At 43.8% G+C, this 27,148-nt stretch overlaps 1 protein-coding gene across 22 annotated transcripts in view; it reads right to left on the bottom strand.

Annotated features, from left to right (window-relative positions):
* GAPVD1 (GTPase activating protein and VPS9 domains 1) overlaps positions 1–26,918 on the bottom strand; it is a 304,659-nt gene extending 277,741 nt beyond the window's left edge. For 13 of the 22 annotated variants that reach the window (XM_086924678.1, XM_086924680.1, XM_086924681.1 and 10 more), the window contains exon 1: positions 26,728–26,869. The gene's annotated coding sequence lies outside the window, so the exon portion shown is untranslated. Of the gene's footprint in view, positions 1–26,727 lie in introns of all 22 variants that reach the window. The other 9 variants (XM_086924684.1, XM_086924695.1, XM_086924697.1 and 6 more) reach the window with 3 other exon arrangements.
* Between the last annotated feature and the right edge of the window lie 230 nt (positions 26,919–27,148).

The following is a 27,148-nucleotide window of genomic DNA, read 5'->3' as shown; positions in this document are numbered from 1 at the left end:
TAGCTCAGGTAACCAGAACTGCTGATTTTCACTGGATTTGCACGAGTGACATGTGCGTCTAACTATAACGGTCTGTAACCTCTTTTTTCACTGAATTTCTAAGGCTTTTTAAATTCCTTTTACTAACTATAACATCCCAGTAACCTTTGGTTTGAAGTGAATTTCTAAGGTTTTTGAAAAATTATATTTCCTAACTGTAATCACTAACCTTTGACAGTGAGTCATGTGTCTCAGTAGACACACAGACGTTTGGGTGGTTTAAGTGCTCAAAAACGCAGTAGAATAAAACCCAAAGTTGACATTAAACCATGAAATAAGAGAAATATTTCTCAGCTACTGTGACATGGGCATTTCATCACTATAATGGCAGATCCCACAACACTCTGCAGAGCTTTCCCATTGTCAGGGATATGAGGATTATGCGGCATAGTGTACCAAATAAACGCAGCAAAGTTTTCAGAATTGCATAATATGTGGCAACATTTGTGGCAAATGCACTAAATCCCGGATTATGTGCTAAATGCTGCCACAGCAGAATCGCATAAATCCGTTAACCCTCACGCTGTCCTTGGTTTATCAACACTATATTCATGAAAAACCACTTTTCCAAGCTACCTACTACAAAATAAACTTATAGTGAAAATGCAACACAGGTAATGTGTAACTTTGACCTATATTGCCACCTGGGTGTCCTGCTGGCAACATGATGTTATTTTTGGGAGGGGGGGGGGGGGGTATGATGTCACCAGAACACTTCAATGGCAATACAGAGGTGTACCATTATTGGCCAATAGGGGTTCTGTTGACATTTACAAACCACACAGTGGAGGTCAAGTGGTTTATAAAGATCACCTGAACACTGAGCTGGCAATATAGGACCATGTTACTTGTTATGTTTTTATTACAAGATTTATCAACTGATTTTAGTACTCTTTAGAAAGATTCAAAGCATTTCAGCATCATCCATTTAGTATTAATTGTTTGAGAATGCAGATGTGTCTGCCACTGTTTTGAAAAATGTGTTTTTGTTGTGGATAATGTGCTCATTATTATAATGTGCATTATGCAACAATGTGAATTCATTCAAATTATAAACGCAAATAATATTTCAAGGAAATTCAACATGCCCTCTAGAAGGTGCTTTTCTTTTGTAGTGCATTGACACTATAGAGTAGGTTTAACAAGGCATATATAAAGAAAGAAATTAAAGTGCAAATATAACGTTTTGCTAACAGGGAGTTTACACTGTTTATTTTCACACACTGGGAAGGGTTCATTGGTAAATAATTATATCAAAGATGGGCCTGCAAGGATGAGGTTGTCACGTGTGCATGCAATATCCAGGCTTTTGTCTGGTAATCAGTGGTAGAGGGTGAAAAGATGTAAGTATTAAATCAAGAAGGAGGGACAATCTTTTGAATACAATAATATTCTTCCCTTCTAAAAATGAATGACTCTGCATTAAGCATAAAAACACATGTAGTAAGCAAGAGATTCGACAATATTATGATATCTCACGTACACACCTACGAATCAGGCCACCTTGAAATACCTTAAGTGCAGATGAAAGTAAATCTGTTCAACAAAAACCCAAACTACTACAATCTTCCGTCTGCGGTAGGCCCGATTCTTAAAAATTGAGCATATCTTATTGATGCAGCAGACTAATACCAGCTATTCACAAAAAGCAATTAATTAGCCTTCAGGCTCAGGCCTGTATTGATGTTTTTCCGGTTTGAAAAGACAGTGTGTAAATAAGTATTCCAAGACTTCATATTGACTTTGCAAGGTCAGTGGCTATCAGGAATTTAAATGGGGTATTACTGCAATGGCATGCGTCTAGAGCTAGTAATGATGCATATAATCACATTATGTAACATCAGCCACTCAAAAGGTCTTAACTAAAAATAGGAAATCCTGAAACATTGAAGCGCAACACCCAAGACCTGCTGGGGGTACTGGACTCCCCGAAGTAGGTCTTTCCTACGTGAAGGAACAAGGAGAGGAATGATTGCTTTATAGAATTTCATAGCGGTCCTGTGTTCCATCTCTGGTCCAGTGGCCTGAGTAGGAGTCTCCACAAGGGATCTTTAAGGGAACAGGCATACCGCCCTGGTTCCCGAAGCCACCCATAGAGAGGTCTCTTGTGGACTAGCTTCAGGGTAACCCTACAACATCTAATAGGTGCGCAGGTGCTCCTGTGGCCTATAACTCAAGTTGGAAGGCAATCAGATCAGTACGAGCGCACCAGGTTACTATAAAGCCTTGAGTGGTCACACAAGTATTTCTGTTCTGCAACTGCTCGAGGGCTGGTTAAGTAGTGTATTTTTGTTCTAAACTTCACACTGCATGGCTTGTAAAGTACTTAATCGCTTGTTGGTGGGATACTTTGAACTGGCATACTGAAGCTGTACTGATGTGATCTTCATCGTAATTTTAACTGGGTTTGATCAGAATAACAAGTACTCTCTGAAAATAGGTATATTTTGAAAAACATAAAATGTATTTATGTTGTTTTGGTCTTGTTTGATGTACAATATATACATCTATTTTTACATAATCCTGTGTAGGTAGAGTCTCTTTTATGGTATATTCATTGTGTTGCTTTGTGGGTGTGTCACACAAACGCTTTACACATTGCCTTTGATAAGCCTGCCTGCTCTGCGCCAAGTTACGAGAGGTTGAGCACAGGTTAACTTTAATGTGTAACTTACTTGTCCTGACTAGAGTGGTGGGTTCTGCCTGGCTAGGTGCCTACCCTAGCCAACCAGAAATCCTATTTCTAACAGTACACTCTGGAAAAAATAAATATCTTAAAATTACATCTGTTTTCAAAACCGGAGGCTGGGACCTAGCAAGGAGACCAAATCTACAAAACTACAGGAGGAGCAAAAATGTGCACAAATGTAACAACCTTAAGGCAGAGCAAAAGGACAGTTTGAATGGTGGGTTAAAGGGGATGAATAAACTCTCATATGTTACTTCATAAAGGCTCCTTGGAGGGGTGAACAGTAAGAAGCACGCAAAGAAAGGGGCTCTGTATATACCTACTCAACCAATCAACAGTGAAAATATCATGTAAGAAAAGCCCCACGGACTCTATACTTGAACACTACTATCTGCTACACACAGGCTCTTTAACTATAACATTTGTAAAAAAAGATAATCATTAAGTGTATTCCTACCTCTTGTAGAGTCTTAAAAACAATTTACAAACAAGCAGGTATTAAAATATTTCTTCTGAAGTTCATGAAAAAAAGCATGTAGGTTGAGGTGCATGAAATATGAAGCATGTATGGTGAGGTGTAGTGTTTAAGTGTTAAGCACTGCAATTGTGGGTGAGGCCAAAAGTGTGGTGCGATTACAAAACCCTGCGGGACCCCTACTGTCTATGGTGAAGAATTCAATGGAGGTATTGAGACAAGAGGCCTATCCTTAAGGAAGGATCATATCCAGTTCAGGGCTGTTCCTTGTACCCAGGTGTCTTATTGCATTCGGGTAGCCCCTTGAGTTTAATTGTGTCAAATACTGATAACAAAGGAATGCATTATGGAATCTTACAAATTATATTGAGGAAGCACCTTAACAGAATGTAGTCTTTTCAAATTAAAACTAACAATAATGGCATATCATACTTTTGCACCCATAAACTAGCACTATAAATTCCTTACATTTGAAAAATGGTAATGGCTGCTCTCTAGCAGTAACAGCAAATGATTAGAAGAACAAGTTACTTACATTCGATAACGATACATCAGTAAGAGACTTAGGGATTCCTCACCTTAGAATTGCCCCCAGGCGTCAGACTGGATCCGGAGAATTTTTTCTTCAGCAGTAGCCCTACTCGTCGGTAGGTGGAGTTGGTTGACTCTGCGTTTGTCATAGGTGTGGTGATCATCGGAATGGCGTCCCTGCACATTGATGTCAGTTCTTTACACAACATTCCACTCCAGAAGAGCAGGGCCATGCAAGACAATTATCACTGGTGCACAAAACTAGGGCGCTGAAAGGGGATCCCTAACCCTAGAAGTCAGTTCACATAACGGGTAGGATGGGTGGGGCGGTGAGGAATGCATAACTAATATATGTCTCTAACAGCTATATCGTTACTGAAGGTAAGTAACTTTCTAATCTGAAAGAGACTATTAATTATGGATTCCTCACCTTAAAATAGATACCCCAGCAATACCAACCCCGTAGGTGGGTCTGCGAACTAAGTTCACACCATGGAGTCCTGGAATACGGAACGGCCAAAGAAGTGGTCTCTCCGGACTGGCCTGTACAGGCAGTAATGTTTGGGGAACGTGTGGAATGAAGCCCACGTGGCTGCCTGACAGATGTCAGGAAGAGGGACACCACGTCCCAAAGTAGTAGGGGCTGCCGTCGCCATGCAAGGAGGTGGAGGCTGGACAGGTTCAGGTGTAGGCCCGTCCCTTGCTCCTGCGACAGAAGATCCTCCTGTTGGGGCAGTCTGATCGGAAGATCGATGGCCATGATCAAGAGTTCGGGATACCAGACTCTTCGTGCCCAGTCCGGAGCCACAAGAATGACTTGGGCCAGGTCTCGCTCGATCTTCTTCAGCACTCTGGGCATAAGTGGTTTCGGCGGAAAGGAGTATAGAAGACCGCAACTCCACTCGAGGCGAAAAGCATCGCCTAGCGAGTGCTGCCTTGGAAATTCCAACATGTATACCTGCTGACAATGTGCGTTCTCTTCGGTGGCAGATAGAACTAACCAAGGTTCTCTCCACTACTGAAAGAGACCTTGCGCCAAATGAGAGTGAAGACGCCATTCGTGATCCATCATGCACCGGCGGCCGTGTTCGTCCGCCCTGGTGTTCAGGGAACCTGCCAGGTGTTGAGCCACCAGGGACATGCCCTGATGTGATGTTCCAGCCATGTCCAAAGACGAAGAGCCTCTTGACATAGGGTCCACGACCCCACCCACCCTGTTTATTGCAGTACCACATTGCGGTGGTGTTGTCTGTGAACGCCTGCACTACTCTTCCTTTCACAGAAGGAAGGAATGACTTCTGTGCAAGATGAATCGCCCGGAGCTACAGAAGGTTGATATGAAACCCGGACTCCACGGGAGACCAGAGGCCTCTGTTCTCCGCCTCCCCACCCCAGAAGTGATGCACCCGTCACCACTGTGAACTCTTGTTGGGGGAAGGGAGAGGGACCTGCCGTTGACCCAATCCTGGTTCATTAGCCACCACTGCAATTGTTGTGCAGTGCCCTCCGATATTTGAACGCAACCGGAAAGATTTCCCTGATGCTGTGCCCACTGGAACTTCAGGTCCCACTGCGAGCAGGATGCAGGACGCCATGAGGCCCAGTAGCCTCCAGGTCAGTCTGATCGAAACCCGGGATAGAGGCTGTACGATCGGAATCATAGCCCTAATATCACTGACTTGTTGCTCGGGAGGATAAGCCCGAAACTGCGCCATGTCCAGAACCGCTCCAATGAAAAGGAGCTTCTGAGAGGCAATCAGGTGTGACTTAGGCATGTTGATAGTGAACCCTAGAGAAGACAGGAGGCAGAGGTGTCGCCAATTGATTCTGCACAGGAGGAGTTGCCCTAAGGTCGACCAGCACCAATCCGGATCCAGGCCTTGATCCCTGGGGGCCCTGCTGCGCACGAGCCGAAGCCGTCAGCATCAAAGGCCTAGAAACACGAGCAGAGTCTGCGCGGTTGAAGGCACGTGGGCGGTGTGGAGGGCTTCGTAAAAGCGGGGAAGTTGGGCAGGGGTTGCTCCGGCGTCAGGAAAGAAAGGGATGCTCAGAGCCAACCCAATAGGCTCCGCGGGTGGAGCCGGAAGGCTACATTCCTCATCCCGCGTCGCGTCAGCCAATGGACGGGGAGAACGCGAAGAGTGACGGTGCTTCTTTTTGTGCTTCGACATACCCGAAGATGAAGACTTCAACAAAGAATGGTGGTGATGGCTCTGCAACCGGCCCCACGGCATCCCTCTCGACCGGGACCTTGAGCAGGGCAGAGCCAACTACCGGGGTCTCCAGAGGCTTTCGGGACCGTTCCCGCAAAGACTTCAGGACCATGACCCGGCAGTCAGAGCACAACTTTGGGTCATGATCGCGCTCCAGACACCAGAGACACACGAGATGGGGATCCGTCACCGACATAAGCTTGTGGCAGGAGCCACAAGGCTTGAAGCAGTTCCCCAGAGATGACATCCCTGTGCACCAGGAGTCAAACAACTCAAAAAGATGTCAACAAAAAGTTGAAAAAAAAGAGTTCACCGCAGCGCAAATTCCGCCACGGTACAGCAGAATTTGGAAAGAGCGCGACGCACACGCTCACTGTTGCGTCGGACGGACCCATATCAAAGAGGTTAAGAAGTGACTTGGAGGTACTGCTCTCTCCGGATCTGCGCTGGCTGGCGCGGAAAAAGAAAGAACGGACGTCAGCAAGCAGGGGCGGCTTCTAAGTAGATACTGCACGACGCCAACAACGAAGGCCGAGTCGACCAACACCACCTACCGACGTGCAGAGGTACTGCTGAAGAAAAAAATCTTCGGATCCAGTCTGACGCCTGGGGGTAATTCTAAGGTGAGGAATCCATAACTTATAGGCTCTATCAGATTTTATAACGCCACAGAACTTTTTATTATTAAATCCCAACATTTACAATATACTAGCTCTATGCAATGACACGTTTTGAATATTTATATGAAATAGTGTCTTAAAAAATATTATTCTGAATGTACTAATTGCACCAGCTTTATTGTTCCATGGTATCCAGCAGTTAACAAACAACTGTTAATGAGCTTTTCACATTCGCATACAAATTCTTGGAGAACATTTGTGGGTCACTGCACACCACAAGGTTTGTTAATTTCGTATATGGGTGTGTGAAGGGGCGGAAGGTCCGGGACTGTTAACAGAGACTCCTACACCGAGCCCTGACTGCTGGTCCACCCCCTCGCTTTCATCTACCTCCCTTACCTTCCAACAGTAACCGGAATCCCAAGAAACGGAGTGGACGACAGGGGACCCCGGTTGCTGTTGGGAGGTAAGGGAGGTAGATGAAAGCGAGGGGTTGGACCACCAGTCAGGGCTTGGTGTAGGAGTCTCTGTTACCCTGTGACGGGGCGGAAGGTCTGGGACTGTTGTCACTGTGCTGATGTATTATGATGTCCTGGAGTGAGGTAGTCTGCTTTAAACTGAAAATCATCTCAATGAGCAAACATACCCGTATTTTTTAAACAGGGAGCCTTAAATTGATCAAATTAGGTCAGATCCATGCGAAATTATCAGAATAGCATCACAAGAAAATTGTAGATCTAATAAATATAAAAATCGATCCCATTTACTAGTGGAGGTAAATCTTGCTAATCCAATATCGATATAGTCTGCTTGGATTGAGGTTCGAAAGCTCGGTTGTAAAGTTGCAGATAATTCAAGGTTTATGGTTTACTAATATGGTTTCAAGGAAAAAGACAGTGCAGTAGCATAGGGGGAAAATAAGACATTATGGTGTGCGCTCATAGCGTTGGTGGGTACAGTAACATGAAAGCGGTCTTGAAACATACAAGCAATAATGGTTTGTTCCCATGGAACTTTATATTCTGCAAACACAAACAACAATGCAGCAACTCGGCTGGGCCACAACCTATAATTAGCTATCTTCAAAGGGAAACATACCTTGTTATCAAAACACTTGCTTAGACTAAAGACCTAATAGCTTAACAGTGCCAAATGACCTCATGAGTTAAACATGCAGTAATCAGCAAGCAGACTTCGGATTTACTAAATGAGGGAATATTCACAATTAACACGGACAACACGTATTAACAAAATCAATATGTCTTGCCTTTTGGCTTTTCCAAATGCTTTTTACCAATGCTGTTCAGCATCGGCAAAGAAAACATTGTTTAGAATTGTACAGAAAAGGATAGGCCCACCGTGAAGATGAATATGCACATAAGTCGAAAATGGTGGGTGCTTATTTTGAAGAAGATTAAAAGGTTTAATAAAAAGTGTACGTATGTGCATTTTTCTTTTTTTAAAGAAAGCAGAGCCCAGAGGCAGACTGCAACTGTTCATTCTTCCTAAAAAGAAACAAGAAGGGTACAGGGATGGCATATGTTAGCAAATTAGATTAACATGAAAGACAACCAATAGTTCATCTCAAAGTCTACTGAAAGAATTGGTATTGTCCACTACGGGTCTTTGACAACAGATACCTATAAGCTGTCTGTAGGGGAAACCTACACATGTTATCAGTAAGCAACCTTTACTGCACGGATTGTAAGAAAGGCGCATCTTTGGCAACAGAACAGAGAAGTGGGTTACAAAGAGGGAACTCTTGGTAATTGCAGCCCATGTAAAATAAAAGTCCGCCTGTGACCCTAAAAAATAGATCACAAAAATGTTTTTATTGGTATAATCAGTGGCATACGTGATCATTTATCTTTCAGCACTCTAATACAGCTCGATCAATGCCCACATTGATAAAAGCTCGTTTTAGATGTACTTCGATTAATTTTCCTCCAATAAGTGCAGTAATAGGAGACCTTTCTGTGAGCAATATTTTTTTGATAGGGGCAATAACAGTAATTATAATCTACCAAGTAAACAGGGAGTTGTGGTGAGGCAAAGACTCAATATATACATTTTCATTTTGGCTTTTATTTTACACCTTGGCCGATTTTTACATAACACGAATAACAAAAAGATAAAGCCACTACTATGTGCCCCAAGCACAGCCGGGTAAAACGGGTGAGGATTATAAACACGCATTTACAATGCAACGGTCTCGCCTTTGCAAAAGTTAGAGCTATTGGCATTGTAAATGACAAACATTTTATTTATGTGTTTGTTTTGAAAACAGATAAATAAATGGCATTGTCATTTACAATGCCAATAGCTTAATCTCTCGCAAATGCAAGACCTATTGCATTTGTACCCATACACACACACACAGAGCCCCACACACACACACACACACAGAGGCACACACACACGCACAGAGGCACATACACACACACACACAGAGGCAAACACACACACAGAGGCAAACACACACAGAGTGTTCACCAACTGCTTCAAATCCTCATTCATTACAGAAACAAACCTATATGGAAAATTCCCAAATTCCTTTCCACTACACACAGAAGTCCATTTTAGAATACTGAAGCTTTTAAGTGAGCTGCTGCTCCTAACGCGAAACATCCTCATCCACCTAAAACATTAAAAAAATAACTAGTACAAACCCTTTAATGAGTCTATATTTAACCTACATCCATGTCCAAAACGCAATTGGCCTGAGGTCCTGGACCTTTACACTCCCAGTGATCTGCCTTTAAGTCCTGTGTAGGCCCCGTGAGTCTAGACCTTCTAAAGTGAAAATGAATTTTATTCCCATTGTCTACAAAGTACACGTGTTACTCCCCTAAAAAAAAGTAGACCTTTATCTTCAGCTTGTAGAATTCGTTTTCGAATATAGTGAAAAATAACTTGCCTTCTTAAAATCCCTGACAGATCACTTCATTGCAAAGTAGCGTCCGCATCTTCCAAACACATGCATAACTGACGAATCCATCTAGTCAAATAATCATATTTTTCCAACAATCTGGCCACTCGGCAAAATCACTGCCTGGTGCTTTTATTATAGTGAACAAAAGAGGGCACTCTCCATGTCCGTTTCCAGCCCTATCCCCCATTACCTCTCATCCAGCAAGCGCCTAAAAAGTGTTCCCCTGCACATCGGAAACGTAGCTTTCTCTAATAATATTCTATAAAGTTTATTATTTGCAATGTTCTTCATTTACTAACATTTACTTCATATGAACGTATTATGAAACACCCTACTTCTGATAGGTATCAGTGCTTTACTATTTGGAAATAATAAAAATAATTCAAATCAGAAACACAAGGAAAAGTTATTTTCGGCACCTTCAAACGACACCTTTTTTTTTCTTTTTAACAGAGGCCTTAAATCCCATAACTAATCCCTGGAAATCCATCCTGATCATTCGCTACAATGCAAATTTTCAAATAAGTGCTCGTACCCGAATGAGCCCATTACCACTTGGTGGAAGTTTCATTAATTTGCATGACCTACTAGCAAAACATTCCCCTGACAATGCCCACTACACCTTTCCTTGGTGTCACAAATACAGGGACATCTGTGTACGTTGCAGAAATTCCTGAGTCACATGCAATATTTCTGAACACAAAACTTGGGTCATTAAGGCTTTGTGAATCACGACCAGACTATGTGTAGAGCTATCTGGCGTTTTTGTGAGCCAGTCTAGCTTAAATGCGGATTATATTGTTACAAGAACAATTTATCATGTGACAAAAAGCTCAGTTTATAAAGAAACTAGAATCATGGAACAGAAGACAAAGTAAAACAAGGACAAATCATAGAACCAAGTCATGCTAGTGGGAGAGGGCACACGGACAGCGAGAGGGGAGCGGGTTAACGGGCACACGGACAGCAGATGGGGGGGGTGGGAAAGGAACGGACTGTGGGAGGGGGGGCGGGAAAGGAACGGACAGCGGGAGGGGGGGCGGGAACGGCAAACGGCGAGAAAGGCACACACCTCCGGCGGCGGTCGGCCGCGGAATGACCAAATGAAACCTCGACAAACGAAAAAATAAACCCCGCCCACCGCTGCACTGACGTAGGCAAAAGGGAAAAATTCTACGGAACGCCCACGAGTCGCCTCGCAGAATGACGGATGCCTCTCTCTTCCAATGGGTAGCCTCCATTTATGGAGCTAACCAATGGAAGACAGAGGCGGAACTGAGGCCACACTGTTTCTAACATTAGATTTCGCCTGCGCCGAAAAGCTGCTCAGTGCGCAGCTTTCGACGAGGCGAAACCTAAAAAGGCCCAATATGACTTTAATCACAGCTAGGTCTCATATCAATGTACGCAAGAGCAAGGCCCACACCCTCTCCTAGTTTAACTCACAAAGACAACTTAGGAGAAGGCTATTAATACAGATTTAGAGTCCACTAACCAAAGAGACTCATTCTCGGAATTAGGTCCAGAACTCATTCTGCCAAAGGACTCAAGCGACACTGATGTGATCAAACAAACCAGAGACAAGCCTTGTTTTCGACATTAGTGAAGGAAACAAAAGAAAAATTAATCTGGCGGCACCAATTGTGCGGGCTGGGCTCCAAACGAGTTTGTACACAGTTGATCATATCCTAGAAGGCACATACAGGCTACATAAAATAGATTATATAAAATGATACACAGATAAAAGAACAAAACTGCCTCAGGAGATTCCATCCACCACTTTTCAGTTGTCTCAGTAAGACGAGGTTAAGTCCTGGTCTTTGATAATAGCTGATAAGGATGTGCTATGGACAGTACAAGAACCATTTTAGGAGAATGAAAAACACACATAGATGATGACAGCACATAGAGAAGACAAATGATATGATCATTCCTGCCCTGGCAACTTTCAAGCCTCTCGGCCAGCAGATCTACGTGAATGTAAGCCCTTGGTTCACTAAGCTGCTCTCTTGTAGAAGAATACAACTCAGGAGCTCAAAACTAGAGGTGGGGCTTGGGAAAGAAGCAAGAGAGACAGTGGAACATGCTGGATTACCTGTGTTGCCTAATACAGCTTTAAGCAGCACTCTCCTGATGCCTAAATTCAATACGCTCCATGAAGCACTGCTGTTGTGTGCAGAACAGGCTAATGGGAAAGCACTGGGCACAGAAATGATCTGCTTGACTAGAAGAAACACCAATATGTATACTGGAGCAGAACTCAAGTTGAGAAATTTCTGTATTGCTTCTTTCTACCTGTTACAGTCTCATTAAAAAAACAGGCTAAGTGCTATAATATGGAGTGTTGCAGGCCCACAAACTGAACTCTTGCAAATACACATATGTTCCACCTTAAGGAAGCATCCTTCAAAAGAGGATGTGTTTCAGACCTTTAGGGAATCGCTTTTCTTTTTTTCCAGGCTCACCTAAGGACAGCTTTGGCTGCCTATCGTTGAAGACCTATTCTCTACAATATACATAGTGGGCTTTGGATCAGTACCTTACCATTGAGTGGATGGATTTCTCGTCTATCTCTTATCCCTGCTTCTTCTTCAATTGTTTTCTTCCCAATTCGAGTATTTGACCCAACCCTGGAGCATAACGTCTTTAAAACAATTGTATCTTTCCACTGCTGATGTGAAGGACTATGTTTTGTAATTTCTGCTTCAGCACTCCAGAGAAGTCCATCACTTTCCTTCCTTTCTCCCATTAGCAACCCCCAATAATATACCCATGCAACTTTTCCATTTATCCTACACCTATCTCCACTTCTTTTAGCATAACATTTCACAGAAAAAAATGTTTTTATTGCATTTCCAAGGGCCTGGCAGTTACACATTGCAGCTACTACTATTTGCTCGCTTTTGCATCGGCTTCTCACCCACCCCTTTCACGTTGACATTTTTTTTATCACTTTTTTTTGCAAGGGTCCAGTTGCTGCATATTTCTGTCCCGGCACTAACTGCTCTGGTTGCAGTTTCACCGCTAACATCCCGTTCCCATAGCCCACGCAGAGCTTTTTTTGGTACATGATTATTTTTTTCTATTAGCGCTCTATAGATGTTGGTGTTTTTTTTAAATTTACCATTCTATGACGTTGACTTTGTTACAGAGAGCGAACCTATTGGCTTTGCCAATTGTTTTTGTTTTCCATGAAGTGTAGCCAAGCGTGCATGCTCAACAGTTGTCTATGGGGAAAAAAATGCAAATCCAATAGGAACAGTACCTCGTGGAAAAGGTACAATTGGTTGTGCCCCCTTGCCATTCTACTGGCTGCATAATCTATTTACTATGCATTTTCAAATATGTTGTTAAAGCCTTTAACTTGGGCACTTGAAGTAATTCACCCATGTCAAAAACGGCAAAGACCTGTCTCTCCATTACTAGAGGCAAGGCCTCGGAAATCAGATTTGTTCTAGGAGTGTATCCAGTTATCCGCAGACCTGCTGGGTTCTGTTTGCTGTTTGTAGCAGGACCCCAGTGCTGCACAAGTTCAAATGGACAGGAGCATAGTAATGAACAATCACCAAAATTCCTTTGTTCAACGGGTTATTCAAGAGTGAACAGTTCCTGTTCCTAAGTGACAGTATGACATGTATTTAATCTTTTAGGAACAAGAAGAAGATGGCTTTCAAAGGATAACCCTGAACCTGGGTCCTTGCTGCCAGTTAGGAGGATTTGATGAGAGGACGTTTTTAGGAGTTGCACATTGGGGTGTTCCTACCAATATCCATCCAGTAACTAACCAATACACTCGGGTGTAGTTCTAAAAATAAATTTTAAAAGCGCACGTCAACCCTAGAGTGAGATTTGCTCAAAGATAAACTCCTGCAGTTTTTCTCATGACCGTTCAAAGGTTTTCAGTACCGTATTATACCTAGTGAAGTCGAACTTTGCGTTGAACATTTTGTGTCACAGAGATTCTCGGTGCTGTTTGTAGTCACTAAAGTTTTCAACCTCTACAATGGCCTTTCCTGACAGCACATCACAGCAGTAGATGCTATCTGTCACCTATGACACAAATCAATTACCCAGACCAGCACTACTGGCTTAATTAGTTTGTTGCTGCCCGATTAAAAAATAAATTCAAGGGCAGACGGTTCAGCTGCAGCAATAAAGAGAAGTTACAGCTATTACGATTAATGTTGGAACAAGAAGGTAAGAAGGGGGACTCCATTGGGCTCATTCAAGGTTTCTCCTGCAGACGTTGATCAAAATAGTATTAAACGTATTTATGTAGTGTTTCGGAAAGCACTTTACGGAGGACACTAGTGTATATATCTGCAGTTTAAACTGATAGAGGAAAGCCTCATTAGAATGCCAAACTTACATAGAGATCTGTAAATAGTTATTCCACATTTGCCAGTCATGCCCTTTAGCTCATTATTTTTATTAGTATCTATATGTCGTATACCAAGTACAAACGACAATAAACAAACCTTTCCAGATGTTAAATACATGAAACAGTAAACAGCCAAACTGTTAGAAACCAATAAATACAGCTATAAATCATGAAGCTGTACACTGTAAATCATATGAAGAATGGTTGGTCTAACTGCGTAAACATCCAATCCCAGATCAATCGATTCCTATGGGGTGCATAACCTTTATTACAAATCTTCTTTGAGATGCAATGTCAGTGGCACTATCTATTCTTAAGTTGCACTGGTTCTGAAAACACACCCATTTGGATCCTTCAAGTGAGACATCTGGGAACAGGTGGTTACGAGGGTCCTTCGTCACGCGCCATATGAACATAACATGCGGATCTGGGTTTTAAAACAGTTTGCGGATATAACGAAAATCATGGTGATACAGAAATGGCAGGAGGGGGGTTGTGACATACTGGGAGACCTGTATCTTGGGGGCCAGTTTATCACGCGGGACGACGCTATTGACTCATTCACTTTGGGTTCTGGACACTATCCACAATACCCCAAGATATCAACCACAGCGCATAAGATTAGGCCCGGATTTCTTTCCTTAGGAACCATTGCCCTCACAAACGCTGAACAGGTTTCTAGATCTGACTGGGGGACGAAGACTCATACACATATCTATAGGGCCCTACGAGATGACTTACAAGAAACAGCCCCGAAAACACGCAGTAGATGGGAAGAGATGCTCGGTGAGGTGTTGACGCCACGGAATTGGCACAGGGTGCACATGGAGATGCGCACGGTGAGCTCAAAGGCACGCTTTAAGCTCATACAGTAGTATTATGTACACCAGGCATACAGCTCTCCTACAATCTTACACGCTATTTATCCCGGCGGACTTTGTGCATGCATGTAGTGCGGAGTTGTGCAGTCCTATCAACTGGGGGGACGTTCTGCAAAGTTTGAAAGTAGCAACGAGATGGGAGGTCACAGGAACCCCACGTGAAATATTGCTGTGCTTAATCCCAGCCCTTTCAACAAAAAAACTGCTGCGACTTCTTGATGTTAGGGCTGGTGCTGGCTAAAATGCGGATCGCTATTGAATGAAGGAACGCCCACCCACCTAGATATGCCGAATGGTTGTGGCATGTGTCGGAGTGGGCAGTGGTCGAAGAGGTGAGAATGAAACATGTGAGGCAGTATGAACGATGGAAGACGACCTGGCAGCGTGGAGGCGGATGTTATTAGACCTGCAAAGGGGTGGAGATGGAGGGACACATCTGTGAGGTATAAACAAAAATGTAACCAGTGGGCATGGGCAACGGGTCGCTACGAGTAGAATAAGTACCGGGATACAATATCCCAAAGAGGCACCGAGGCTACGGACGCGAGAAATAGATAATCCAGTATCGTAGATGTGAAGCACTGAAGAGATCTGCGACATAGGCCAAGTGCTTTATATTAATATACATTGAGTGTTTAACTACATCACCACAGGAGCAGCCAGGGGGATGGGGGTGTGGTGGAATGTATATTCAAATCTGTAATAATTACTGTAAGGAGATCAACCTAGCGCCTTGAGACCCCTACGGGTGAGTAGTTGCGCTTTAACAAACTCCTGATTGATTGATCCTGTGTTTCTGTACGTATCATACTCAGACAATAATGGTTGTGAAATATACTGTATTGAGAAACCAATAAAAAAAATAAAAATCAGGAAAAAAAAGTGTAATCATATGTGACAAATTATATATCGTAATGCTACAAATTGTGGCAGTATTACTACATTATTTTGCCATTTTTACACGTTAACACTTTTAGGGCAACTTTTTTACCCGACCTCTACCAGTTTAACACCAAAATGCAGTTAATAAGTAACTGAAAGGTGAATAGTCAACCCTTTTCCACTGCAACATGTCGCCACATTTTTTGTCGTTTTTGATCAGTTTTAGGTAGAAATATGTATTTAAAATCTGCAAATAATGGATTATGAGCAAATCCATAACTATGCAGAAAATGCTACTGCATCACATAATCCCATGGGCCATGTTTCAGGCTGCAGGAAAGCCCGATTCAGAATGAGGACATGTGCAATGCAGTGAACACTTCACTCTTTCACAAAAGATATAGGAAACTGGAAGGAGAATGTTGCACTAATAAAATGCTTAAGATCCCAAATGTGCAGATAAAATGTGTTCCTCCGTCGTTTTCAAGTGATCTTAGCATTGCATTAGTATGTGGAATACTCTAACACTAAAAAGTGAAATGAAAAAGATAGTCACTTAGATCCCGGAATGTCCAATTTGTTTAATGTATCTGTCTAGGTTCTTGGTATAGTGCGTTAAGACCCACACACAGGCTGATAAAAGCTTTTTGCACTAATGTACCATAAATTAGCAGGGTTTGATTTTAAACATTAATCATAGATAATGTCTATTTGTTGCCCCATTCATCAAGAAGCCGATGAATACTGCACTGCGCCTAAAGCTGCAAGACACAATTATGGGAAACTCTTTAGTAATCTTGTCCGTGGTGGTCAATGAGCAACGCATCTGAAGATAAACAAAACCGTAGACAGCGATTACCTCGTTTGTGAGGTGTTCTGTGTAGGACCAGTGTTTCAAAATAAGTCAGGGTGCGAACACATGAAATTTTTCCTTAGAGAAACAACCCTTTTATGAATCTATGGGAAGTTGACAGATTGCCCACTGTACAGGACAACAAGCAGGTAAACTAAGCGAGGGACGATTTACCCAAAGCAACGGACTTCAACATGTCTTTTCATCCCTGGTGTCCTCAAAGACATTATTATGACACTAACATTGCTCAAGGATCTCAGCTGTATATCCATCTGCAAGCAGGCGTTCATTTTGCTATGGCACGTCTTCAAATAAACACTGGCAACGCCAACTTGTCTTGCCTATGGAAGTTATTGACATTGCAATTTTTTTAGCTAAACTGCACAGCATCCGAAAGCTGTGTAGTAAGGCTAAAGAACACAAAAAGGTTTTTGGTGTGACTGTTTGCGTTATTTTTTTAGACAGGTGTGCAGTACAAGTACACATCCGTACAAAGTGTCATGGCTGCCTTTATTTATTTTTAGTTATCGATCCAAATTGGATGTGTAACTAAATAGGGAAAAAATTATTTATACGTGGTAGTGGGGAAAGCAATGCGGGGGCAAGGGCACAGGTAGAGGTGCAGGGAAACAGAGGTCAAGAGTGGAAGAAAATGAAATGGGCAAGAGCAACGTGTTGCTGGTGGGGAGAATCTCATGGGCAAGAGAGGAACACTGAGCATGGTGGTGGTAGAGAAGTACATGAGAGATGCAGAAGGAAGAAACATACACTCTTGTGGAGTGCTTAAACAAAAAGAAAATAGTTCTTGGAAAACCAACAGTGAAAGGGCAGAAAATAATGCGCCCATCGTCCAGGGGATGGAGAAATACAAGAAAAGTAAATCCCGCACAAGCTCATAAATAAGAAGCAGCAAATGAGTGAAAACTAAGGCAACCAATAGGAGGGCTCTAAGCCCCTAGAAGCAAACAATATGTCTCACAACAGCCAGGACATGAGCTGTGAAATAGGCGAGACCTAAAGAGCACAGAAACCCCACAAAAAGGAGTATATCAGAGATGAGAAGAGCCCCAAATGGAAGTTCAGATTTTTAAAAAGGGCTTTAAAAAAACGGAGTCACAATTGCATCCAAATTGAACCGTGGTCTCCTGAAATCTTCTAAGTTTATAATAAGAACTGTAGACTGCCAACAATAGTGTTCTAGTTGCATTGCCTGTCAATTCACACCGATTACCATGAAATGTATTCAGGGCTCTAGTCAACCAGCTATCAAATCATTCATAAACCGTAACTTCACAAATGTGGTATGTTTTGTTAGTGCCCCCGTGACTTCCTTTACATCGAGCAGACTACTCAACGGGTTGTGATGGCAGCAACATAGGAGCAGGATTAAAAGTAAAGTCCCAAAAGTACTGCTTGTGAAGCATTTCATGGAGTTGAACCACAATGCTGATGAAATAAAATGTCAAGTCACTGAAGCTGCTCACCCCCTGAAAGAGGAGGCAACCTGGGAGCAATTTTGAAAAGCATGGAGTCCCAACTGATTGAGGGACATAGCAAAGGGCCGGATTACAATGGAGGAGCGGAGAGGCTACAATTCCTCTTGCGACACATGACGTTTCCTAAAAAGGCATTATTGTTTAACAGTGTCCATGTGCGATGTAATTACTGAATGAAATAAGGACTCAAATCAGGCAATATTGTTAAATATGGTACTCTAATTAGTACTATGTGATAAATCGTCTAACATACTGATGTGATCTGTAAAATGTGTCTAATTTCAATAACTTCTGGTATGATATTCCTCTGATTCTTTTTTGACATACGTAGCACAGAGTTGTATCTCCTATAATCCTAGATAATCGCCGTGCGCCTGTATTAAGTCTCTTTCACCTCTAGCATGACCCAGTCTCTTCTTATTTTTTTACATTGCCACCGAACACTAAATTAACTTGCCATTAATGTGGTGGCTGTAGTGAAACCCTCATTATTTTAAAACAATTATATAGCTACGATCAATAGGGATAACACTGGTTACAAAAAAAGCATTCCAAGCCTTGCGAGGAGAGGGAGACATTTTTTCCGCTTCCTCGCGGGTATGATAGCTTCACATTGAGATTGTGGCGACTGCACTGTTCTCCTTTGCATCCCGAGAAGCTATGAACAGGTTTCCCTGCTGGCCCCGAGCTGGGTTTATTGGACCAGCTTCACACTAACTTAGGGATTCCCTGGTTGTGAGACACTGCTAGTCCATGGCTTCATCAGTTAACGGATTGACTGTCATTGTACCATCCGATTCTGTTATTACCCCGACTCCAGTTTAAGTTGGGCACTACTGGGTGGGCGAGTCTCTATGTAACCCATTCATGATTGTAATAAAACTCGTACAGATCAGGTCAAGCTTGACTTATTAAGTAAATAGTTTCTATATTATATTCACTTAAAGCGCCACTCATTTCACTCAACTCTGGTCAGTTGCTGACCTTTAGCTGCATCTGAAGTGATCCCCTGTGTGGCAATTATTCTAACACTGTTACACCCACTTTATAAAAACGCACAGGACCACCAATTCAGGGCTATGGCCACTTCAAACATCAATATAAAAATTGAAAGTCTAGTCCATATTGAACCTCATACCATTCCCTATCTAACTCCAGTCTCCCACTATTCTTCACTTAGTGGCCCCAATTATCACCAGTTCTAATTAGACTTCAATATTTAAAAAAGAAGTTGAAGCGCTGTGGGCATGGCTTGCTGTACACAAACGTACTGATTGGCCAATGGTAATAGTCTAGAGTCGTCATAAAGGACTATTCAGAAACACCTACTAAAGTCTCTACTTCATGTATATAGTAGGACTGTTTTGCATGTATGGGGTTTTCCACTGGGACACACCACACTTGTCTCTTATTGCCTTCAGTCATTGTACATAAACTGTGCATTCATTGAATAACTAATGTTTGTTCTTTGCTTAGTTGCTGTGTGCAAATTAAAACAAATTGAAAGGCTAGACTGAAATGACGTCCTTCTGCACTGAATGTATGCAGTAGCATTTCTTTCGCAATATATATTTGTTCACAGTCAGTTCCAGGCAAACCATTGTTTTATATATGATATGCCCCGGTTCCTACTGGCAGAAGGGCTGCTCTAGTTATGTGTAGTTTGCTAACAATTGAGAAATGATTGCTTCATAATGGAACCCCATGGCCTCCAGAAATCTCTTCAGAAAGCATACGTGCAATACATTTCAAAACACGGGCAAGAGGAACCAGCCGCAGAGCAAGAAGCCTTTTTTCCGATCTGTTCTCATTAGAGAAAGGGGGACATGGAAAAAGCAAAAGGAAGAAGCGTTATGAAAGTTTAAACCATCTGCTGAATTATATAACCGTTCTTGCTTTCCACCCAGGACACAAGTGAAACAGTGAGAGCTCAGCCGCTCGATTCCTCAAGTCGAGCAAATCGCGCACATAAACAACACTCTTGGAGCCAAGTTCCTGCGGATTTCGAACAAGTGTTGCATCGAGTCACTTAGCAGACTGCCGTGCCAAAAGCCATGCACGTGCTACCAGCCTGCTCGGAGCCCATGAAAGGTGCGGGAGACATACCTTCACCAGGAGCACGCCAGGGCGTCAACCTCAGAGATTTGGGGGTTAGGAGGTAGATTTAGCAATCGGGATTATTGAACGCCTTTTTGTAAAGTGCGCAAACATTGACAGGTTGGTTTTATGTTTTAACGCCCCAAACCGGCTTGGTTAAAAAAAATGTCAAATAGGAAATACGAAACAATGGCTATCAAACAATTTATGAAATTTAGAATGGGGACACCAGCTGTAGCCCCAAACATCTGGGACAAGAAAGCTGCACCCAAAACTGCACTGGGACTTTAAAATAAAAACTTTATTTACACCAAACAGAAATGCCTTTCTCTCAAGTTGATAAATTCAAGTTTTCTGAAGAATTAGTTGACGAAATAAAATGAAGTGAGAGATGTGCCTGGGAGAGTAAACAGGAGTCCGCAGCATGAAGGGAAATCTGTGATGCCCTACTTGGAATGGTCTTCTGTCTACCGCAGCTGTATGTTCCCTCTCAGTGCACTCAAGATGTAAGGGATTGGAGATGCCCCTCGATTTAAGAGATGTCTGAATGCAGAGCACGTGTAGCTTCTGTAAAAGATTGTGGGGTGACTGGAGGTTCATAAACAGTTCATTTAGATTACATGGAAACGACAGGACCTTCTTTTCAACTTCACGCTTTTCAAAAAAAAAATTGAAATTTGACAGGGAGACTGCTCGATGCACTGCATGGATTTAGCACCAATAAAGTCATTTTAAAAAGTTATCTGGTGCGCAAAAGATAAACCACCACTGCCACGAACCTCAAGTATCTCATTTTAACGATCAGTGGACAATCAGCATACCTCCTTCGGGCATCCCTTCTAAATGAAGTTAAAATGTGTATTTGTGAAGCACATTCTCACTCACCTCATAGGCTATCTTGGGACTGAATAACAGATGTTTATTAATACCCGACTCAACGGTATTCATTTTATCCACCTTGGAAGGAGGAAAAGGCTTTGTGGACAGATAGTGATGATGAACTGGTACACCCCGCTACCAGACCCAGGAGGCAGGGGTTCACTAGTGAAGGTTCACACTCCTGACTTCCCCACTGGATATTAGGAGCAGTGTTTGTCCTTTTTGAGGGGTACTGCGGCAACCCGTGATTACTGGGTAGTATCAATGGAAGGCAAAGCCATTGATAGGTGCCCGAGGATGACTGGTAACCAAACAACTTCCTTTGGGCACTTGGAACACCAGTGTTTGCAAAGTAGACCAGACCAGCAAGGGCTTACTTTGTGTATCTGTGTGTGTGTGTGTGAGGTGGGGGGAGAAGGGGGTGATAGGTGTAAGCAATACATTTCGTCACAGCAAAAAGAAGCAAACTTCATACACACAAAAACTGAACTATAAGTTCTGTTTGATAACTTCTAAGAAGCATGGGGTTAGTGAAAAGGTGATCCATAGGAACAAGTTTAACAAAACGTAAACGACAGTGTATAATCTTTTTTTAAACACTAATCCTTACAGCTAGTGTTACTCGAAAGAGAAGTGGGCTTCTGGGGTCCGACATTTGTTTACTTTTACTTGTCAGTGGATCAGAGGCATCAGACAAGTGAAATCGAATTTGGTTTGCAGTGGATGGAATACACATTCCACGATTAGAGATATAGTTAAAACTACCCAATAAAATTATACTCACAAGTCTGGTGGATGAATGAGTCAGACAGTTAGAGGCCACATGAGTCTGGCCTAATAGTCCAGCAATCAAGCACTACCTCAGAGTTTAGTGGGTACATCTCCACGGGCAGCCAAGCCCCAACCCGGATGGGTATGGATGCAGAGCATAAAGCTTATGCTGGGTAAAGCCAAGTCCCTCCAAAAGGCGTAGTGTAGGGTATCAGAGCCCAGACAGCTAGCCCAACCCCAGAGCTGTAGAGCACAGAGTGACAATAGGAGCCAAGTCACGTGCCAGAAGGTAACCTGGATGTAGTACCTTATGAGCAGCCAAGACACATGCAAAGCTGAGCCGGATGCAGAGCAGTTTATTTTGCTACAGTTGGTACGAGGTGCATCAAACCAGTTGGCTCAATAAAGTAAAGCCAGTATATGTTGCAATGGCAAAAAAAAATGCAAGCCCTGGTAACAAGGTGTTGTGACGGAACAGAGTCATGTTGAAATGCTAATGCAAAAGCCCTATTCTGTACTATGATGGACTCAGGGCAGTTATTTCCTTGGCCCAGGTATACTTTCTGAACCCAAAAGAAGTATATAACAAAAATATGGCTCATAACCTCAAAGGAGACAGTCTATATTCTGAGGGAATACATAACACCCAATCTCCGTTTTCATATTAGACAAACTAAAAAACACAAGATCATTGGCAAATGATGCACAATGTCAGATAACAAAACCAAAATTAATTAAAAGTTGTATACCCACAGATTAACTAAAACAGGTAATTTATGAGCTGGTCATATCAAGAGTGGGATTTCTTGGTTACTGGCCCGCGCTGCCAAGACAGCTCCATTATATAGTCCTTAACCCAGCAGTAAGACAGATCACGCTCTCTCTCAAACCCTCCTATTCAGCAGCACCTGCGGTGCACGTACCTCAGACCCTGCCCCCAGCTACCTCTAGGAGTACTGGCACTCTCACACCACAATGAGAAGTTCTGGTACTCAAGGGAGAACAATGAGAAGTGCTGGTACTCCGTGCCGGTGAGTACCAGCCTAATGAAAGCACTGCCTCTGCAGCACAGACAATCATCACTTAGAAATAGTTTATTGAAACAAAACCTCAACATGAACATGCTCTTTTTTAGGTTTCACTCTGATGATATGTACCAGCATTCCTTTAAAAATCATGCAGGGCTAGTCTTTGACACATGGCTGGTGTCTATGAGTGAATTATTAAAAGGAACATTGAACTTTATAATATCACGACTCAGCGTCTTTATAAGAGGACATTTCAAAGACGTATTAATCTCCCGTGATCAGTGGGGACTCACTCTCGCAGTAATGCTTTTTCATCTATGATAAAAATATAGACTCTTTTTCCAAGTTTTGGATATGCTCTCAGGACAGGGAGCATGTGAAAAGTGCACGCTGATTTATTGAAAATTGAATATTTTTGGTTATACTTGGGTTGGTGCTTTGAAAAAGGAGTGGTCCACTGTCCGAACTGTCTTGTACTACTAGTCTTTGACACACTTAAAAAAAACATTTGAAAATCACTTAACAGATTATGACTTACTGAGTTACTACTGCTTTCAGTCAGCATAATAATAGTTACCTTTCAAGACTATATGCAACATCTATACTTCAGAGACTCACAGTAGGACTATAGATGTCTCTGTAAATGTAGGGAGTAAGTAGAATTCCTATAGTTCTACGTCCAGGACATAGTGTTGGGGTAAAGGACATGTTTCGTGTATATTTTGTCAACGGGAAATGGAAGTCCCAAACGCAGCAACACAAACCTTTTGGATGCCGGGTTATAGTACTACAGTATGGAGCTGTGAAACAGGACTGTCTTCCTCTAAAGCAAGATTCCCATCCATGTGTATAAGCTGTTTTAACTTTATATATGATTTATTAACACAAAGCATTTTAGGGCAAGTGCACTAAGGAAATGCAGGGAGCTGAACTTGCATTACTGAAAGTGGTTCCAGAATAGAAGTACGTACACATATACACAACATTTTACTTTTCGAGTCTACTTATAATACTTCCAGAATACTCCCAGCTTATACACAAATATATGGAGAAGCCTTAAAGCATATGTTTTGATTGTATACCTTCAAAATACCAAACAACAAACACTTTTTGGGGGGGGGGGTTGGTGGTGGGGGGGCAAGGTTTGCATGATAAGTAGATATCTTAAGTCCCTGGACAAATAGGTATTTTATACAAATTCCATACCCTGCAATTTATTTTTTTATTCTGAAGACGTAAAATATAGCCACTTGCTTCAACCTCATATTAATGTATTGTTTAAGCTGCATCCATTTGCTTCAATCTCAAATGCATGTATTTTATCTTTATAGAAAACACTACAAACAATCACCTGTAAATGTAACATTCCCAATTACACTCTGCAATGCACTCTATCGTCCACTTGGCTTGTGTGCTATAGAGACGACATTGAATAATACAAACGACATGGAAGCTGTGGTTAGGGTAGAGCCCAAAATCGGTAATTTCCCATCACCAAGTCCTGTGGTTGCAGAGATCTGGTGCCCTCGTCATGCTTTATCCCAGAGTTACTGTGGCTTAGCGCATTGCCATGGCCCAATGGAGGGTTGTGGTAAGTGTAAATAAAGCCCAGTGAGGAGCCAAGTCACATGCCCACGCTTGATGACAAAGGTCTCATGTTTTCAGGATTGAGAACCAATTAGCATACATCATAGGAAATGAGGTAACGATGCATTTGAAATCAATTATAATACTGGCCACATCCCCCAAGCTGTAGTGTAGACAGAGTGATGGTGGAGAAAAGGGCAGCACAGCTGTGAGCTGGCCCCAGCACCCAGTGGGTGCAGAACCCAGAGCTGCAGGGGGCGTGGAATCCAGTGTGCCAGACCTCACCCCAGAGATGTGGTCAGTGCAGAGGTGAGTTGGTTGCTGTGTCCATTGGTTGCTGTGCCTAGTGGTTGCCATGTCTCAACCCTCATACTGTGGTGCGTACAGAGCCCAGAAGCGAGATAGATGGGAGAGCCATGCCTCACTTCCGAAATGAGGTGGGTGAAGAGTACAGGCTATCATACCTCATCCCTCCTATATGTGAACGGTTCTGAGCCCAGGAGTGTCGTATATGCAGGGTCAGACCGCCATGCTTCATCTTACGAGCTGCGGTCAGTGCAGAGCTCAGGCTGCCATGCTTCCTCCCAGATATATGGACAGTGTAGAGTGTAGGCTGCCATGCTTAATCCCAGATAGATGGACAGTGTAGAGTGTAGACTGCCATGCTTCCTCCCAGATATATGGGCAGTGTAGAGTGTAGACTGCCATGCTTCCTCCCAGATATATGGGCAGTGTAGAGTGTAGACTGCCATGCTTCCTCCCAGATATATGGGCAGTGTAGAGTGTAGACTGCCATGCTTCCTCCCAGATATATGGACAGTGTAGGCTGCCATGCTTACTCCCAGATATATGGACAGTGTAGAGTGTAGGCTGCCATGCTTCCTCCCAGATATATGGACAGTGTAGAGTGTAGGCTGCCATGCTTAATCCCAGATAGATGGACAGTGTAGAGTGTAGACTGCCATGCTTCCTCCCAGATATATGGGCAGTGTAGAGTGTAGACTGCCATGCTTCCTCCCAGATATATGGACAGTGTAGGCTGCCATGCTTCCTCCCAGATATATGGACAGTGTAGAGTGTAGGCTGCCATGCTTAATCCCAGATAGATGGACAGTGTAGAGTGTAGACTGCCATGCTTCCTCCCAGATATATGGACAGTGTAGGCTGCCATGCTTCCTCCCAGATATATGGGCAGTGTAGAGTGTAGGCTGCCATGTTTCCTCACAGATATATGGACAGTGTAGGCTGCCATGATTCATCCCAGATATACGGATAGTGTAGTGTAGGCTGCCATGCTTCCTTCCAGATATATGGATAGTGTAGTGTAAGCTGCCATGCTTCCTCCCAGATATATGGACAGTGTAGAGTGTAGGCTGCCATGCTTCCTTCCAGATATATGGACAGTGTAGAGTGTAGGCTGCCATGCTTCCTCCCAGATATATGGATAGTGTAGTGTAGGCTGCCATGCTTCCTCCCAGATATATGGACAGTGTAGAGTGTAGACTGCCATGCTTCATCCTAGATATACGGATAGTGTAGTGTAGGCTGCCATGCTTCATCCTAGATATACGGATAGTGTAGTGTAGGCTGCCATGCTTCCTCACAGATATATGGACAGTGTACGGTAGAGCTAGGCTACACTGCTTCATCCCCCGAATCTGTGAATAGTGTAGAACACAGAAGTGAAGGGGTTGCAGAGCCCAGGGGCTGTCATGTCTCCACCCATGCTGTGGTGGGTAAAGAGCCCAGACTGCCATAACTCATCCCCCAATCTATGAGGGGGTGTCAGAGCCCCGGGGGTGTCAGAGCCCTAGGGGTGAGATGGTGTCAGAGCCCCAGGGGTGAGGTGGTGTCAGAGCCCCAGGGGTGAGGTGGTGTCAGAGCCCCAGGGGTGAGGTGGTGTCAGAGCCCCAGGGGTGAGGTGTCTGACCCCCAGGGGTGAGGTGTCTGACCCCCAGGGGTGAGGTGTCTGACCCCCAGGGGTGAGGTGTCTGACCCCCAGGGGTGAGGTGTCTGATGTGAGTCTGAGCCCCATTGGTGGGGAGTCTGAGCCCCAGGGGTGAGGTGTCTGATCCCCAGGGGTGAGGTGTCTGATCCCCAGGGGTGAGGTGTCTGATGTGAGTCTGAGCCCCATTGGTGGGGAGTCTGAGCCCCAGGGGTGAGGTGTCTGATCCCCAGGGGTGAGGTGTCTGATCCCCAGGGGTGAAGAGTCTGAGCCCAGGGGTGAGGTGGGTGCAAGGGGTCAGACTGTGATGCTGTGGTGGATGCAGACAGCAGCCAAGCCTTACCCGCGGCCCCACGTCAGGCACCAGCGCGATGGGAAGGAGCCCAGGGCAGCCCCTCTAAAGGGGACAGTCACACCGCCTCACTTACCGCAGTCCCGGCAGGCTGGTGACAGAGGCAGGCGAAGGCCGGTCCAGGAGCCGCTCAGATCGGCCTGAGCCCTGCGAACACAAGGGGCACTCACTCTCCTGCGGCGGCGGCACAGGGTGGAGCTTGAGCCCAGGAAGGGACCGCGGCGCTCCGGAGCAACAGGGGGAGAGGGAGGCACGGACTCGGCCCAAGGGAGGTGACGCCGCTCGTTCCGCACGTACAGACCGGGCGGCTCTCGGCAGAGAGTGGCGTCGCACAGACTGCTGGTGGGCGGGGCCCAGTCGCTCGGGTCCCGCCTCGTGGGAAGAAGCGACGCGCAAACATTGGTACATCATCCGGATCTTCCGGTTCCCTCAGGGCAGTCGCCGTGTCACCGAGTCGGACAGGTCTACGCACCAACCAAGTGCCAGCATCTCTGCTG

This window comes from Lissotriton vulgaris, chromosome 5 (assembly GCF_964263255.1).
Source record: "Lissotriton vulgaris chromosome 5, aLisVul1.2, whole genome shotgun sequence".
Classification (NCBI taxonomy): Eukaryota; Metazoa; Chordata; class Amphibia; order Caudata; family Salamandridae; genus Lissotriton; species Lissotriton vulgaris.
The sequence above is the reverse complement of the archived record's forward strand: the minus strand, read 5'-3'. Positions and strand labels throughout refer to the sequence as shown.